The sequence below is a fragment of the Callospermophilus lateralis genome, chromosome 11, assembly GCF_048772815.1.
Source record: "Callospermophilus lateralis isolate mCalLat2 chromosome 11, mCalLat2.hap1, whole genome shotgun sequence".
NCBI lineage: Eukaryota > Metazoa > Chordata > Mammalia > Rodentia > Sciuridae > Callospermophilus > Callospermophilus lateralis.
In genome coordinates this window covers 105,791,420-105,806,770 of record NC_135315.1, presented here as the reverse complement: position 1 = coordinate 105,806,770, position 15,351 = coordinate 105,791,420, and the positions used below count along the sequence as shown (strand labels likewise).

The following is a 15,351-nucleotide window of genomic DNA, read 5'->3' as shown; positions in this document are numbered from 1 at the left end:
ATTTTGTATTTTATTTAGAGATAGTGTCTCACTGAGTTGCTTAACACCTCGCTTTTGCTGAGCCTGGCTCTGAACTCGAGATCCTCCTGCTTCAGCCTCCCAAGCCTCTGGGATGATAGGCATGTGCCACCAAGCCCAGCCAAAAGCAATGTGTTTTAAAGATATACCATTTCTAGGAGATGTGTCTGCTTTGATTTTATAATTTGACACCTTTAACAATTAGAGATTTCATTCACAATGAAATTTTGAAGAGGTGTACACAAATGTTTTAAATTTTAGAAACTTACTTTGGAATTTTTGCATTACATGATATACTATAAAGATATCTTATGTAAGTGAGTAACAAGAATAAAATAACAAGATATATTGAATGGTATTTTTCATTGATTATATGGCATGACATTTATAGTATATAAGGTTACTTTCTACAATTTCATTATAAAAATTTTCAAATACTTATCAAAAATTTAAGTCTTATTGGACACTTCTACACTTACAACTTTTATTTTATTCTTAATATTTTACTGTACTTGCTTTATCATATTTTTCTTCCTTTGGACTATCTGACTTTTAAATTAATTTCAAAGTAAGTTGCAGATATCAGTGTACTTAGACAAGATATGTGTGTGTTTGTGTATACAAACATACATATATATGTGTATATTCCATTTACTCTTTATAACTATCACCTGTAGCATTTTTAAGCATGTACTTACACGTCTGGGCCCAGCATTTATTTGTTTTCTTGTCTTCTATGATATGCTCCTATAATAATCATTAATGGTTGCTTTATGGTAGAACTTTTTCCAAGTTCTTTCCCATATCTTATATCATATGAATTTTCTCATTGTTTTACCTCCTTTGTGACACTGTTAACTGCCATCAAGAACTAGTGGTCCCCATTCTTTAACAAAGGGGAAGTTGTGCTTTGACATATAACACTGAAACAGTACTATAATAGAACTCTACCACCTATTTACATATTTTTACCATTTTAATAGTAAAATATGTCAGAAATCATGTTAATAGATGCAATGAGGGCTGGGGTTGTGGCTCAGTGGTAGAGCGCTTGCCTAGCACCTGTGAGGCCCTGGGTTCTGTCCTCAGCACCACATAAAAATAAATAAATAAATAAAAAGTATTGTGTCCAACTACAACTAAAAATATATATATTTAAAAAATAGATGCAATGATAAGCATGGAAGTGTGATTAACTGATTTAAGCTCCTTGTTCAAATTAAATATGACACATATCATATTACAAATTATTTGAGCAACAAGTTTTTTGTTTTTTTTTTGCTTTTAAGATTAGCCATTTCCATTTCATATCAAACATGAAAATGGGAAATTCCTTTTTTCAGGAATTATTTCAGGAGACATAGGTCTATGTTATCAGAATATTTAGAAATTTTCAGCATGCTCCGTTTGATAACATCCAGTGATTAAGCATTTAAAATATATTGGTTATCTGATAAATGTAACCTTAAAGTAAAGTACCTCATAACCAAAATTATGTGTGTTATATAACATTGCTTTTAATTTTTCCAGTAAAGCTGGGAAGGCAAATTATTTTTCAAGGATGGTAAGAAACAAACAGCTCAAGATTTCTACTCTGTTCTGTTATTATCATACTGTGATATTAGTATTTTACCCCTTACTTATCAATGAAAATAGGTATATTTCATTCTGTGAACATGATTCCAAAAAATTTGCCCTTTTAGTTTCTCCCATTTCCATCTGTTCATTTGAAAAATATGAACTCCAGATTGGGCTTATTTAATAATTGAGAAAAATAACTAGCTGATTAAAGGATCCTTTATATAAATATACTTAAGTGCTTATGATTTTGAGCTAAAAGATATTGGCTTTGCATATGTAAATACTTAACCAAGACTAGGACTTTTCTGGTAGGTGTTGTAGAGCTTGTGTTAAAGCCAAAGAAGAAAGATATTTTAAGGTGTATCATAACTTGCTGTAAAGAGTAGCGTGGTAGAGGTGTAAAAAAAGAGTTATATGTTATAACCTTCTTGATGATAGTTATCCAGATTGATGACATTATCATCAATGTTAATATTTGCAAGATTATTTCTTATAGGACTTCAAAATGAGTAATTGTAAATAGCTGACCAGTCCAAAAATTGTTGTTTTGATTGAATAACTTTTATTTTCAAATTCAGCAAAAAGCTTCAGTAAGCTCTTCTAAATAAGTATTCTCATTTATACTACACTCTCTGCTGTTGAAGGTCATAGTTTCTTTTCATAAGGAGCCTTTTAGGGAAGCTGAAATAGCAGAATGTAAAACTGAAAAATGGATGTTTTTTATAAAGGGCACAGTCTGCAAGTTAAAATAAACAGTATGTGCTAACAGTAAGCCAGTATCATTAAAAAAAAGTTCTTGTAATTTTAAGCATTTAAATTGCTATTACATGCATTTAGAAACCAAGACACAAGTAAAAATACCAGTAATTTGTCTTTTAAGCAGCTGGAATCTATTATATGTCTTCACAGTCTTAAAAGATTTCTCTCATGACTCTAGCTGCTTTTGGTGCTAGGGTTTCCTTTCTTTCAGTGTTTTATTTTAAACTAAAAATAGTATTTAAGGTATAAAAAACAAGCCTGCTCTTTTACCTTAAATTTTTAAAAATAATCTGAAGTAATGATTGAGTTAGAAAATGAGTGATATTTTGATTATTTTTAAATAAATTTGAAAAAATTCACTGAAAAGGCAATATTTAAAATATACTCTTTTCTAGAGGACTTTTAAGACATTTTGGATTTTGAGTAATACTTGGTATTTTTGAGATTAAGACTCAGAGATTGGTGAGATTTTGTTTTTTAATCTGAATTTTTGCACCTGTTGACAATCATTTATAGGTTTATGAACCACATGAAACATCATTTGGAACTTGAGAAGCAGAGCAGTGAAAGCTGGGAAAACCACACCACCTGCCAGCACTGCTACCGTCAGTTTCCCACACCATTTCAGCTGCAGTGTCACATTGAAAGTACACATACGCCCCATGAATTTTCTAGTAAGTTGCAGTTTCATTTAAATGTTGAATATTATTGAATTTGAAGATAGAAACTCTGAGAAAACCTGAGTAACTCTGTAAGAAAAATAAGAAATAGACTCTGGAATTTGGGGGCAAAATGGAAAAATTAAGTTTTAACTTTTAGAAATTTTGAAATAAAATTCGTTACTAAAATTAAAGTCCCTCTGGCAAGTAATTCATTATAGTAATTGCCTTGGCATAATCTGGGCATTACATATTGGGGATTCAGAAGCCTCAAATCATATATATCAAATGCAAAATCAGTGTTCTTCATTTAAACTTTAAGTAACTACGGTTGTAGTTAAAATCAGATTTTGAAGCTAAGTAGCTTGAGTTTAAATACCAGATCCTCCTTTTGTTATAGCTATAAGAATTGAGACATGAACTCTTGAAAAATGAGAATAATAGAAATGCCTTCCTCATATGCTGTTATAGGAATCAAGTGAGTTAATTTAGGTGAAGTGTTTAGGAATGTGCTTGGCAACCAGTTAACAAACTATATGATTGATCACTTCTGCTGCTGCTGCTGTTACTACCACTATTTATATAAATTTGTAAAATAATTTTTTATATCTTAAAATGTAATACCGTTTCCCCCCTCTCACTTTTAGCCATTTGTAAAATCTGTGAATTATCATTTGAAACAGAACATGTTCTTTTACAACATATGAAGGATAATCATAAACCTGGTGAAATGCCATATATCTGCCAGGTACATACACATTTTTATTGTGTTCTTTTAAGTGGTGTGTTTGTGTTTTAACTACAAGATTTAAGCCCATTAACCCAGAGGTCAATACATTTTTTTTCAGGAAATATTTCAGGTTTTGATGGTTTACTGTCATTGTTGGAAATTAGCAACTCTGCCATAGTAGTACAAGGGCATGTTCCAGTAAAATTTTATATATAGACATTGAAATTTGATTCCATAGAACTTTCATGTGTCATAAAATATATCAGTGTTTTATTCTTTAATCATTTAGGTAAATTGATTACCAAAATTAAAGTCCCTCTTATAAATAATTTATTAGTGGAAGGCATAACTCATTCATTATATGAGGGGTAGGCAGTGATCTGCATTTGGCCCACAGACTGTTGCTTGCTTACATCTGTGGTAGTCAAAGAAGAGCCCAGCTAGACATACAGATGGACATGTCTTACCATATAGGGAAAAATGTAGGTGTATACAAGGGAAATTTGAAATGCTGTTAGTTATAAAGAACCCTAGCTAATGTTTTGTGACCAGTATTTTTCCAGAATTTGAAGGAATAGGAAGACAAAAAAATAAAAGATTGATTGCCACCACCATAGTGTGGGGTCCATTTACAATCTAAAGAAGAGTGCTGTTTTTGTAGCAGAAAAAGCACTTTATAGGACAGGAGGTGCCAAAATTTGAAAATTTCAGTCAAGGCAGTGATAGATGAACGATCTGCTAAAAAGCACATAACCTAGTTATGTTTTGAGAAGAATTCTTTAATTTTGAAAGATAATTTCTGGGTTTTTTTTTTTTGGTGCTTCTGTTAGTGGAATTTTTGGGTGTATAGGCATCAGCAAGAGTAGTAGTACACAGTGTTCTTCTAAACAAATGATCCATAATTTGCTTTGTAATTGCACATCAGTTATAAATTTTTGAATCAAACAAAACCTTCTTTCTATTTCTAGGTTTGCAATTATAGATCATCATCATTTTCTGATGTGGAAACTCACTTTAGAACATCCCATGAAAACACTAAGAACTTGCTGTGTCCTTTCTGTCTCAAAATTATTAAAATCGCAACACCCTATATGCATCATTATATGAAACATCAGGTGAGATTTTCTAATTCCTGTTTGTTCATATTATCTTAGTGAAAAAACAGGTTAAGTCTTGAAACACTGATTAGTTTTATTCTGCAAATGAAGCAGAGTTGTTCCAAATAACCCAATTAAATTTATAATTTATGTTGAATTATTTGTGAAACTTCCAGTTCTTTCCTTACCTCCTTTCCAGTGATGGTGTAGACCATAAATAAAGACCATAAATAAAATTGTGAAAAATGATTAGAAATAGGCAACCAAGGATTGAGGGGGGAAAAAAAACAAGAGAGAAGGTGAGTGAAATAAGCAAGTGGCAGATAGTAAGGTCCTAAGAGTAGATCTGGGAATGATTTTGAAGGAGTTTTCAAGAAGCAGGATGGGGGGAATATTACTTTGAACTGAGGAAAAAAAAAGATTGTGGATACATACCTTGTTTTCCTATTCCTTTTCAAACTTTATTTCCACTTTCTAAAGCTCTGTTATTATGAGAAAATGTGTTTTCATTGACCTAGGTTCATCCTTCACAGCTACAAGGCAAAGGAAGCTGTTGATGGATTGATGTATGAATTCTGCCAGAGAACTGTGTTTAGATCCTAACTTCTTTCCTGGATTACTTCTGCCAGTTCTGCTGTGTAATTTTTGGAACTCAGCATTAGTGCTTGGAATTCTGATGTTATGCTTATTGTGTTTTTTTTTTTTCCTGAAGCACTTAAATTATCCCTGTTTATGCTAAAAATGTTGATACACCAGTGTTTTTGTCAAAATCAGAACCTAATGGATTTATTGCACCTGATCATATAATCAGGTTTTTCCAACTCATTAAGCATTTCCGTATTATGAATTAAACTGGCACACCAATTTATTCACCATTGGTACTCACCTTGCTATGAGATGCAGTTGTTAGATAATCATGAAATCAGGTAGTAATTTTTAATTGGGAAAGATGATTAAAGTAGCATTTCCAAATGAATTTGGGATCGCTGGTGTTGTGACTGGGATACCACTCATCCTTGAGACGTTCTGGAAAGATCTTTTATTTGATGGTCCCCCAACAGTATTCCAACAGGTGTTAATAGGGGTTCTCCCAGTATTGTCACTGGTAAATCAATTTGGTAAATGCCTGGATTTAAAAAATTAAACAGTTTTGTTTGTCTGTTTATTAAAACAGGACTTCTCAGAGCTTTTAATATGCTAATGGACATTGTAAATCTCCAAGCAAAAGATATAGTATGTATCATTTCCCAAACTTATTTGACCACTGAACACTTTATTTGAACATACCTATTAACATTTCTTGATAAAGAGTTTGGGAAACATTGTCCTTCGTATTCTGTATTTCATCTTTAGCCTTTAATTTTAAAAGGGAGAGTAAGGTATAAACTATTTTATTTTGAGGCTTTTTAATGTAACTTTCCCCAGATGCTTTACTAAGCTCTACATTGAGTTATAGACATGAAAATAATGATAAGATGTGTGGATCCAGTGTGTGGGGTGTACAATGTATTCTATTTATTTTTTGTGGTGTAGGGCATTGAATGCAGGACTTTGCACATGCTGAGCATGTGCTACTAAGTTGTGTCACCAGCCTAGGCTATGTTATTTAAAATCAAACCTTCATGCCTGGAGCCATCTTGACTTGCCATGGGTTCCTAACTTTTAATTTTTTTTTTGTTTGGGTGTGACTGGGAAGTAGATAGCCAGCAGTAAAGATAGGGCAATCTATTAGTAAGAAAGAAGGATCATCAGGCATCCTCCAATGTATTTATAATATGTATATTTATTTATGAAAGACTGGGAAACCTTCACTGAGTAGAATTATAAACTTTTAACAGATGACAGTACAATATCAGGTAATAAAAATTGTTGATTCTGTGTCTCATTTTATTATGTTGAAGACCTCACTTGTAATTGTTTCTTTAAAAGATTATATTGTTATGTCTTGAGTAATTTTAGAGCAAACAACCGAGTTTATATGACTTTTATAAAATAATTTAAGAATTTCTGATATATTAAAAAAGCTTATTAGATAAAACAATAAGCAGTTAACATATAGTAATCACCATATGGTATCAGGGTACTTAATCCTCAAAACCTATATATGTTTTATAAATGAGGAAACAGGGTTTTAGTGAAAGTAACTTGCCTAATGTTGCATTGTCTCATAAAAGGCAAAGACAGAACATGACTTTAGAGCACTAGTTTTTACTGCTGTCACAGAGTTGATTTTACATTGGCATTAGATCTAAAGGTAGAAATTACATATAGTAAGAATTACCCTTAAATCCCTCAAGACTATCAAAAAATTCAGTACAGTTATTTTTCTATACTCTGAATAGATCATTATATCTTTGATTGAACATTGTTGTTATTAAAAACTGTGATACCGTATCTTCATCACCCTTAGCACATTAAAATGCATATGTACATAACATCAGAGATGTATAAGACTTGAGTCCACCTCAGGGAATTATAGATTGATGTTTCCTGTCTCAGGATTTTGGATAAATATGCATTTAATGAAGTAGCAGTCATTTGAACTAGTTAAATTGTACCTGCCGCTCATGTATTTTTCTGCATTAGTCTCTTGCTTTCTGCTTCACGATTTAGTCATCCAACATATATTTATTTAGGATGCCTTACTGTATGTCAGGAACTGTTTTAGGTATTATATAGCAGTGTGATTTAGGAATTGGTACTGAAATGGAGAAAGACAATAAATTTGTGTGAATGTGTGTTTGTATATGCTGGTGATAAGTATTGTGGGTAGGAAATAAATGTGGAAAATAAGGAGTGCCAAGCACTGGGGAGGAGAGTTTGCTCTTTTATATACAGCATGGGCATTAAAGGGCCTCTTCAAAGGAAATTAAGGAGTAAGCCATGTGGGAGAGGTAACATTATGTAGGCAATGAAGTGATTATAAACCAGAGTTACTAATAAGATTGGCAAGGAGGCCATTGAAGCTGGAGCAGAGTTAACTAATAGAAGGATGAATTGTAGGAGATAAGGTTGTAGCAATAGAATGCAGGCCAATTTGTGTGGACCCAGAGTCAGGACTTTGGAAAGCTCCTGGAAGGTTTTAAGTGAGAGACCTAGCATATTTCAAGAATTACCGACAACCATGGAGAGAATAGATCACAGGGCAGAAAAAGACATGAAAGAAAGATAGAAGTTTTTTTTTTGTTTTGTTTTGTTTTTTAAACCATAATCTGGGGAACTTGCCCCAGTATGGTAGCAGTGGTTGGAGGTAATGACAAATAGGAATGTTATCAGTAGTCTTGAAAGTGAAGTTGGCAGTTTTATTAATGTGTTAAAGAGAGGGGGGGCAGGAGGGGACACTGAGTTTTTTGTCTTAAGCATTTATAAGAATGGAGTTTTAATATTCTAAGCTATGGAGAAAACTGAGCAAGGAACAGATTTAGGATGGTAGGAGAGAGATATAGGAAACCTAGAGTTTAGTTTGTCCATAGAGAAGCATATAAGATGTCAAGTAATATTGCCACATAAGCATTTGGGTAGGTGGTATTTCAAATCATGAAGCTGGATGAGGTAACCTAGTAAGTGATTCTAGTAAAGAGTTCTGGGAAATGAATTCTAGTGAACTTTTGTTCTGTCCTGTTGTCTGGTATCTGTTTCTTAGCCAAGTTTTTCTCTCTTTTTTCCTCCTCTCTTTGAATACTTTATAAGTGAATTTGTGTTAAGTTGCTTATATCTATGATATAAGATAGTGCACTACACTGCTAGTCTTAAGATACAGTTAAAATTATTCAAACATGTTGTTCTTACATATTGCTTTGGACATTGTGAAGAACTATTTTCTATTTTTTAAATTTTAATTGACATATAACAATTATACATATTTATTGGAAATAGAGTTATAATTCAATACATGTTTACAATGTATAAGTTCAAATTAAGATAATTAGCATTTCCCTCAAACAGTTTTATCATTTGTGTTGGGAACATTCACATAACTCTCTTCTAGCTCTTTATAATAATATATAAATTATTATAAACATAGTCACCCTGCCGTGCTGTTGGACACTAGAACTTATTCTTCCTATCAAAGTGTTTTGTTTTCCAGTGTCTGATCTCCCTCATCCCTATCCCTGCACCCTTCCTAGCCTCTAGTGACCACTTTATATACTTCCCATGAGATCAACTTTTTTATCTTGAATGTATGAGTGAGAACATATGATTTTTGTGGGGGGAGGGTACTGGGAATTGAACCCAAGTAAACTTCACCACTGAGCTATATCCCCAGCCCTTTTCATTTTTTGAGACAGGGTCTTGCTAAGTAGCTGAGGCTGGTCTCAAACTTGAAATCCTCTTGCCTTAGCCTTCCAAATTCTGGGAATACAGGAATGAGCATTACACCCAGCTGAATATGTGATATTGTATTTCTATGTCTGGCTTTTTTTTTAATGAAATGTTTGCTGTGTGCTAGTAACTTTGCTAGATACTTCTCTGTATATTACCTCAGAGAAGTATTACCTTAAATTTTATGAAGAGTTGGTTGTATTTAAAGGGAAATAGTGATGTATCTGGCAGAGATACAGCTTTGAAGAAGATATTTTGCATGTGCTATTCTAAATTTCTATATACTATAAGCATATGTATATGAAATATATTTTTATATTATTGAGAATAAATGTGTAAAGGTTTCAGTTGATATTATACAGTAGGAAGAACACTGGATCAGGGAGTCTAGCATTGTTATTATCTAGCTATGGGAGAGGGACTTAGATTTCTCTTGGGTTCTATTTCCCATCTGTAGAATGTGATAGGACCAGGATATTAGGAGGAACTCAGGGAGTTTTCAACTGAAACATAGGTTATGATCAGTTATATTTTATGCCTCCATATCTATGTTGTCCAGTGTAGTAGCCACTGGCCACAATTACCTGTGTAAATTAATTAAATAAAATTTAAAATATTTAGCTCCTCACTTTCATTTGACACGTTTCAAGTGCTCAGTAACCATTATATGGCTAGTAATTACCATGTTGAACAGGAAAGCTCTAGAGCATTTCGTTATTGCAGGAAGTTTTATTGGACAACATTGCTTTATATAACCATTTTTGTAACTTAACCTTTGAAATATCTAGTTAGATTTACTTGAGTTTAGAGGGTGTAATTTACTTTACCAACTTGTCAAATGATTGAAAATAGCAAAATTTTAAAATGATTTTGATATTTTCTAAAATTAAAACATGTTTAGCTCATTTTCATAGTATCATGTTTTTAAATAATTTAAGTTTATAATTAAAAGCTTTCATACATTTGGTATAACTTCTATTTGAACCTGTTAATAGAACTTTTATGTTTGACTCTATATAGTAACAAATACATTTGATAGTAATATAAGTTTTAAAAAATACTATCTATGATAAGAAATTATAAACTTTAATTAAAATTAAGTTAGAGTAGTTCCAGGACACAGAATTTTGTGGTTATAAAAGTTATTTTTCCTTTTTTCTGTTTCTCAATAGAAAAAAGGAATACATCGTTGTGCAAAATGTAGACTGCAATTTTTGACATGCAAAAAGAAAATGGATCATAAGACACAGCATCATCGAACATTTATAAAACCTAAACAACTAAAAGGATTGCTCCTGGAACAAAAGTGAGTTCAAATATGTTATTTTTTAACATTTTGTATAATAAAAATTAGCTCTAACCTGGTTTTATCTATTAAGTATGACTTTTTAAAAATGACTTCATATTTTTATTGACTAATTTTAGATTTCATTGTTTTTATGCTTAGAAAGGAAAGCTTTAACCATTGAGTTCAGTGGTGGGTACTATGTTGAAATGGCATTCCTTCATTAAAAGTATACCTAGTTTAACTGTTCCTTGGATCAGGGGGTTGTTTCAATATTATATAGGCTATTTTTGAACTATGTCAGTTTTAGAAGCTAAACTCTAAGAGACTTGATATCAGGAATCTTATTTTATTTATCTTTGTATTCCCAGTGTGTGGCATAGTGCCTTGAATGCCAAAGGTTCTCAGATGTTTGTTGAAATTGTTATCATTTAGTCTACTCTCAGAGAAGCAAGTACTGCTGCTGGACAGCATTGTATTTTAAGTGAGCAAACACATGTCTGACTGCATACTGATGATTGTAATTTGCTTTTCCGTTTTTGCCTTATATACATCTGTTTTCTCTAACTTCTTTATGTACAGTCAGCTCTTAAATATTTGCTCCAGTGGAGGGAAACAGAGGCATGGATAATCCAAAGTGAAATAACCCCCAAAACATTTATATTTGGCTTTGGGTACTTACCTTTGAATGTGGGTATGTCTGGTACTTGAATTAAATAAAATAATATAAAGCCATGCTCTGAAGACTTAGAGCAAGAGAAGCTATCCAGCATTCTTCCCTGCAAACCATTCATTTCATGCTGGAACTAGACATGCAGAACACTAATGTAAGCAGTGCAGTTCTCTCTCATTTTTCCCCTTAATAATAATAATAATATTAATGATAATGATACTAAATGTTGTTACGACATCTTAGAATGAGGCTTTGAGTGTACTTTTCATACATTGTATTATTTAATCCATACAATCATTCAGTGAGTAGAAAAGGCAAATAGTGCCCTGTATTTTAGATATGAAGAAGTTTAAAGAGGATATCTTATTTACTCAAGATTACATGGCTTGGAAGGCATAATGTGAGATTCAACCTCAGTTCTTTTGATTCCTGACCTAGTGCTTTTGTATAATACCTAAGCACATGTTTCATAGGACTTCATCATAGTCTGTTCCTCACATGCATGAGGAGAGTATAGTCAAGTGATCAATGAGAATGTTGGTAGGCAATTGACCTTTCTATTGTCAACTAAGAGATATAATTGAATATTTTCTATTTTGAACACTAAATGATAAATTTTGTGTTAGTTCCCTTTAAGAGAAGTCTCAATATTAAATTCTTCACACAGTGGAAAAAGTTGATTTAACTCTTTCTTATAACATTTTATAAGTATAAATCCAGGATAATGAGCCCATAAAGGAGAGGTCACATTTACTATAGATCTATTTGTTTTGTAGTTATGAAAGGGTGAGATCAGTCGGCCTTTCTAGAGTTATTTTTCAAGCTTTGTGAAACTTAGACATATATATGAATTTTTTAAAAATTATGTCACAGCATAAAAATAGCTATGGAATCTGCTCTTTTGATAGTCATACAATTTTTATTAACTCCTAATTACTCATTAATAACTGTGTTTAGACATAACTGATTTTACATTAAGTGAATAAATATCAAATTTAACTTTATTTATTTGTTTTGAACATTTGGAGTAAATAAGACTAAATACAATTGCAGTTTATGTGTACTCTTTCAAAATACTTGAAGTTTAAATGGTTTTTGTACAGTGATATTTTAATAGTAATATAGTGATTTTTTTTGAAGTAAATATATTCTGCATTCTTGTAGGTTACTATTCGAGCTTCAGTTGAACCTCTTCAGTCAGGATCTTCACCTACACCTTCCATTAATGCAAGCACTTCTACCCTTCAGCTCTCACCTCCAAGGACTAAAAATATAACTGCTAAAAATCCCACAAAATCGAATACAAGTAAACCTAATACAACCAAATACAATGCAAATAAACCTAATGGAAATAAGCCTAATGGAAGTAAATCTAAATACAAATAAAAAATCTCTAATATGCAAAAGAAACAAAGTACATTGGCTAATAGCAATAAAAAATCAAAGTTAATACTGCATTGAGGAACTTAAGGTGATGTTTTATTCCTAATATACAATACCAATTTAAATTTAAGTATAAAAACATTATACTTTAGTTAATTAGAATAGTAATATGGCTCTTACTGATTACTTTTGTTTTAAAATATATTTATACCATTTTCTTTGTGTCTCCACAAGGTGTTGTCGAGGCATTCACAAGTGCATTGAGTGCTGTTCTGAAATAAAAGATTTTGCAAACCATTTTCCTACATATGTCCACTGTAGCTTTTGCAGATACAATACTAGCTGTAGTAAAGCCTATGTAAATCATATGATGAGGTAAGAAGAGTTAAACCTGTAAATTGACAACTAAAATTATAGTACAGGAAGTTTTTGTTTTGAAGCAAAGTTATCCCTATTAGAAACTAGTTTTTCTCCTCAAAGAGCCAAAAGGAACTAGCAGTAAGGAACTTCTAAGATACTATCTGATGTTATTTTCCAACATAGTAATTCAAGTAATTACTGGTCTTAAATTGTAAGAACGGTTAATTAAACTAATAAAATTACGATAGGTTTGTTGGAAAAATAATTATTCTGTTTTTTATTTTTCCCTATAGGTATTTAAAAATGGTGATTTTCAAATAAAACTTTAAGTGTTTTAAGCTTATTTAGCATACAAATAAATGTCCTCATTAGGAATATCCTCTTCAAATTAGTCACTTTGAGAGAAGCTGTCATTTTGTGATGAAATCCAGTGATTACTGCTTCTGCTCATAGAGGAATAGCTGTACCTAAATTTATTGATAGTTGAAACTATTAACCTTTTATTCAACTAGTAGCTGTAGCTTTTTAATTAATAGCTAACATTATTGAAGGATTTTCAGTGATGTTAGGAACTTCATTGAATCTGGTTTTCTTTCTATGGTCCTTCATCTGTCAGGCCATCTATACATACATTTGTTCAGTGAAAAGGAGAGACTATTCTGGTTATGATGCCACCGTTGGAATTCTTTTTCATTAATTCATTTAATTTATGTTTTTTAAGTACCTATCATTATACTATGCTAAGAAACCCCTTCAGAACCCACATTATTTTCATTTGTATTTCTTTAATAGGAGAATATTTTATTCTATCAGGGTGGATTTTTATCTTTAAAAATAGTTATTCCATTATAAATGTGATATACTGCTTATTCATAGTGAGTTTGTTCCATTTAAATAAACATTAGAATTAATGTATAACTGAGTTTCTTGGAGATCATGACATAACCTCTATTTTACTTTCTTATCATTATGAGATACTGCTTTTCCAGAATTCTCCTACCTTTCATGGCAACTTTAGCCCTTCTCTCTCAGTTTTTCTGCCTTGATGATTGGCCTACCTCCTGGTGTTTTGGCTTCTTTAGTGCCAGCACTTCACATCAGCTTTTAAGTTTTGGGTCCTCTTCATTTCTAGTCTCATCCTATATACTCTTCATTCCTTCTGAATTCTTATTACTCCATGATGTTCAGAGTTTTGACTCTTTTTGCCAGTCTAGCAGCATTCATCTAAATTTATAGTCATCGTGGTCCTCTGTTTCGAATCCTGTTCTTTTCTTTGTCTTCTACATTTTTATTCATGCTCACCTAGCATAAAAGCCAGTTTAAGTTTTCAGCCTCTTCCCCTTTCTATCTTTATGTATGCTCAATTCTAGAATACAAGAGTTTATTTATTCATTCTGACTTTATAATCTTTAACTTTGATTAAGACCTATCTCTTTATTTTTCTTTTTAAAGACCTCCTTATTTTTACCTACAGTGTTTGTTTAATCCTTTTTCAGTACCCTAAAGATTTTATTTTCATCTTTCAGTTGTTAACCCAACTTATTAATTGCTCAATTGAAGGTCATCTTTTTCATTTTTCCTAAAAGCTAGCTCTTTTCAACTCCAAATATTTTTCTTCATCCAGATATTAATCTCAGAAATTAAGCTTGTCCCATTTCTCCATAGCCAGTTCTATCTTTTATCTCCTTCAATTCATCATAAACTAATTCACTTAAATTGTATCTTCATCCCTATCTCACTATTGGTCTTCTGCTTATAAAAACTTTCAAGGTTTTGTTTCTTTAATTTTAGGATGAGGGAGCTGTGTCCTTCCTGCATATTTTCTTTATTTCTTGTCTGAATTTTTCCATCAACATTTTTCAAAATGTTTGTTACCAGCTTAATTGTGACTCATTTCTTTACCATTTTGAGTATCATCCCTACCTATCAACTAACACTGACCCTTTAAAGATTATTGTATCATGTACTTATCACCACACTTTTCCTCTTTTTTCATTCTTTACTCCTTAACTTTATTTTTAACGTTGTTGTCACTCACTTTTGAAACGTTTCTCTTTAGTCTCTATTAAGAGGTTAATACGATTTTTCTTCTTTTTAGGTAACACCTCTCTTTCATTGCCTGTCTCCAACTGTTTATAGTCCCTTTCTTAGTAATTTTAGCACTTGCACTTTCAGCTTTCAACTTGAAATCTTAGAATTTCAATCTTTTGTTTTTCTAAGATCCAAATCTGTGTTTCTAATTATTTTGTAGATGCTTTTACCCTAGACCCACTGGCACCTCAACAGAACAACAACAACAACAACAACAACAACAACAACAACAACAAAAGCCAAATATTATTATCTGTCTCAGATTCACATTACTACCATCCCAACTTTTTAAGTTCCATCTCTTTCAGGGCACCATTTTGTGTGAATGTTTAGCTCCAGCTAGAAATAATTTACTGCTCCAAGTTTCTGAAACTCAAGAAGTTCTTTGGATT

General features: G+C 31.9%; 1 pseudogene; it reads left to right on the top strand.

Moving 5' to 3' along the window:
* Positions 1-15,351, top strand: part of LOC143410742 (zinc finger protein 280D-like) — a 48,695-nt pseudogene that overhangs the window by 23,456 nt on the left and 9,888 nt on the right.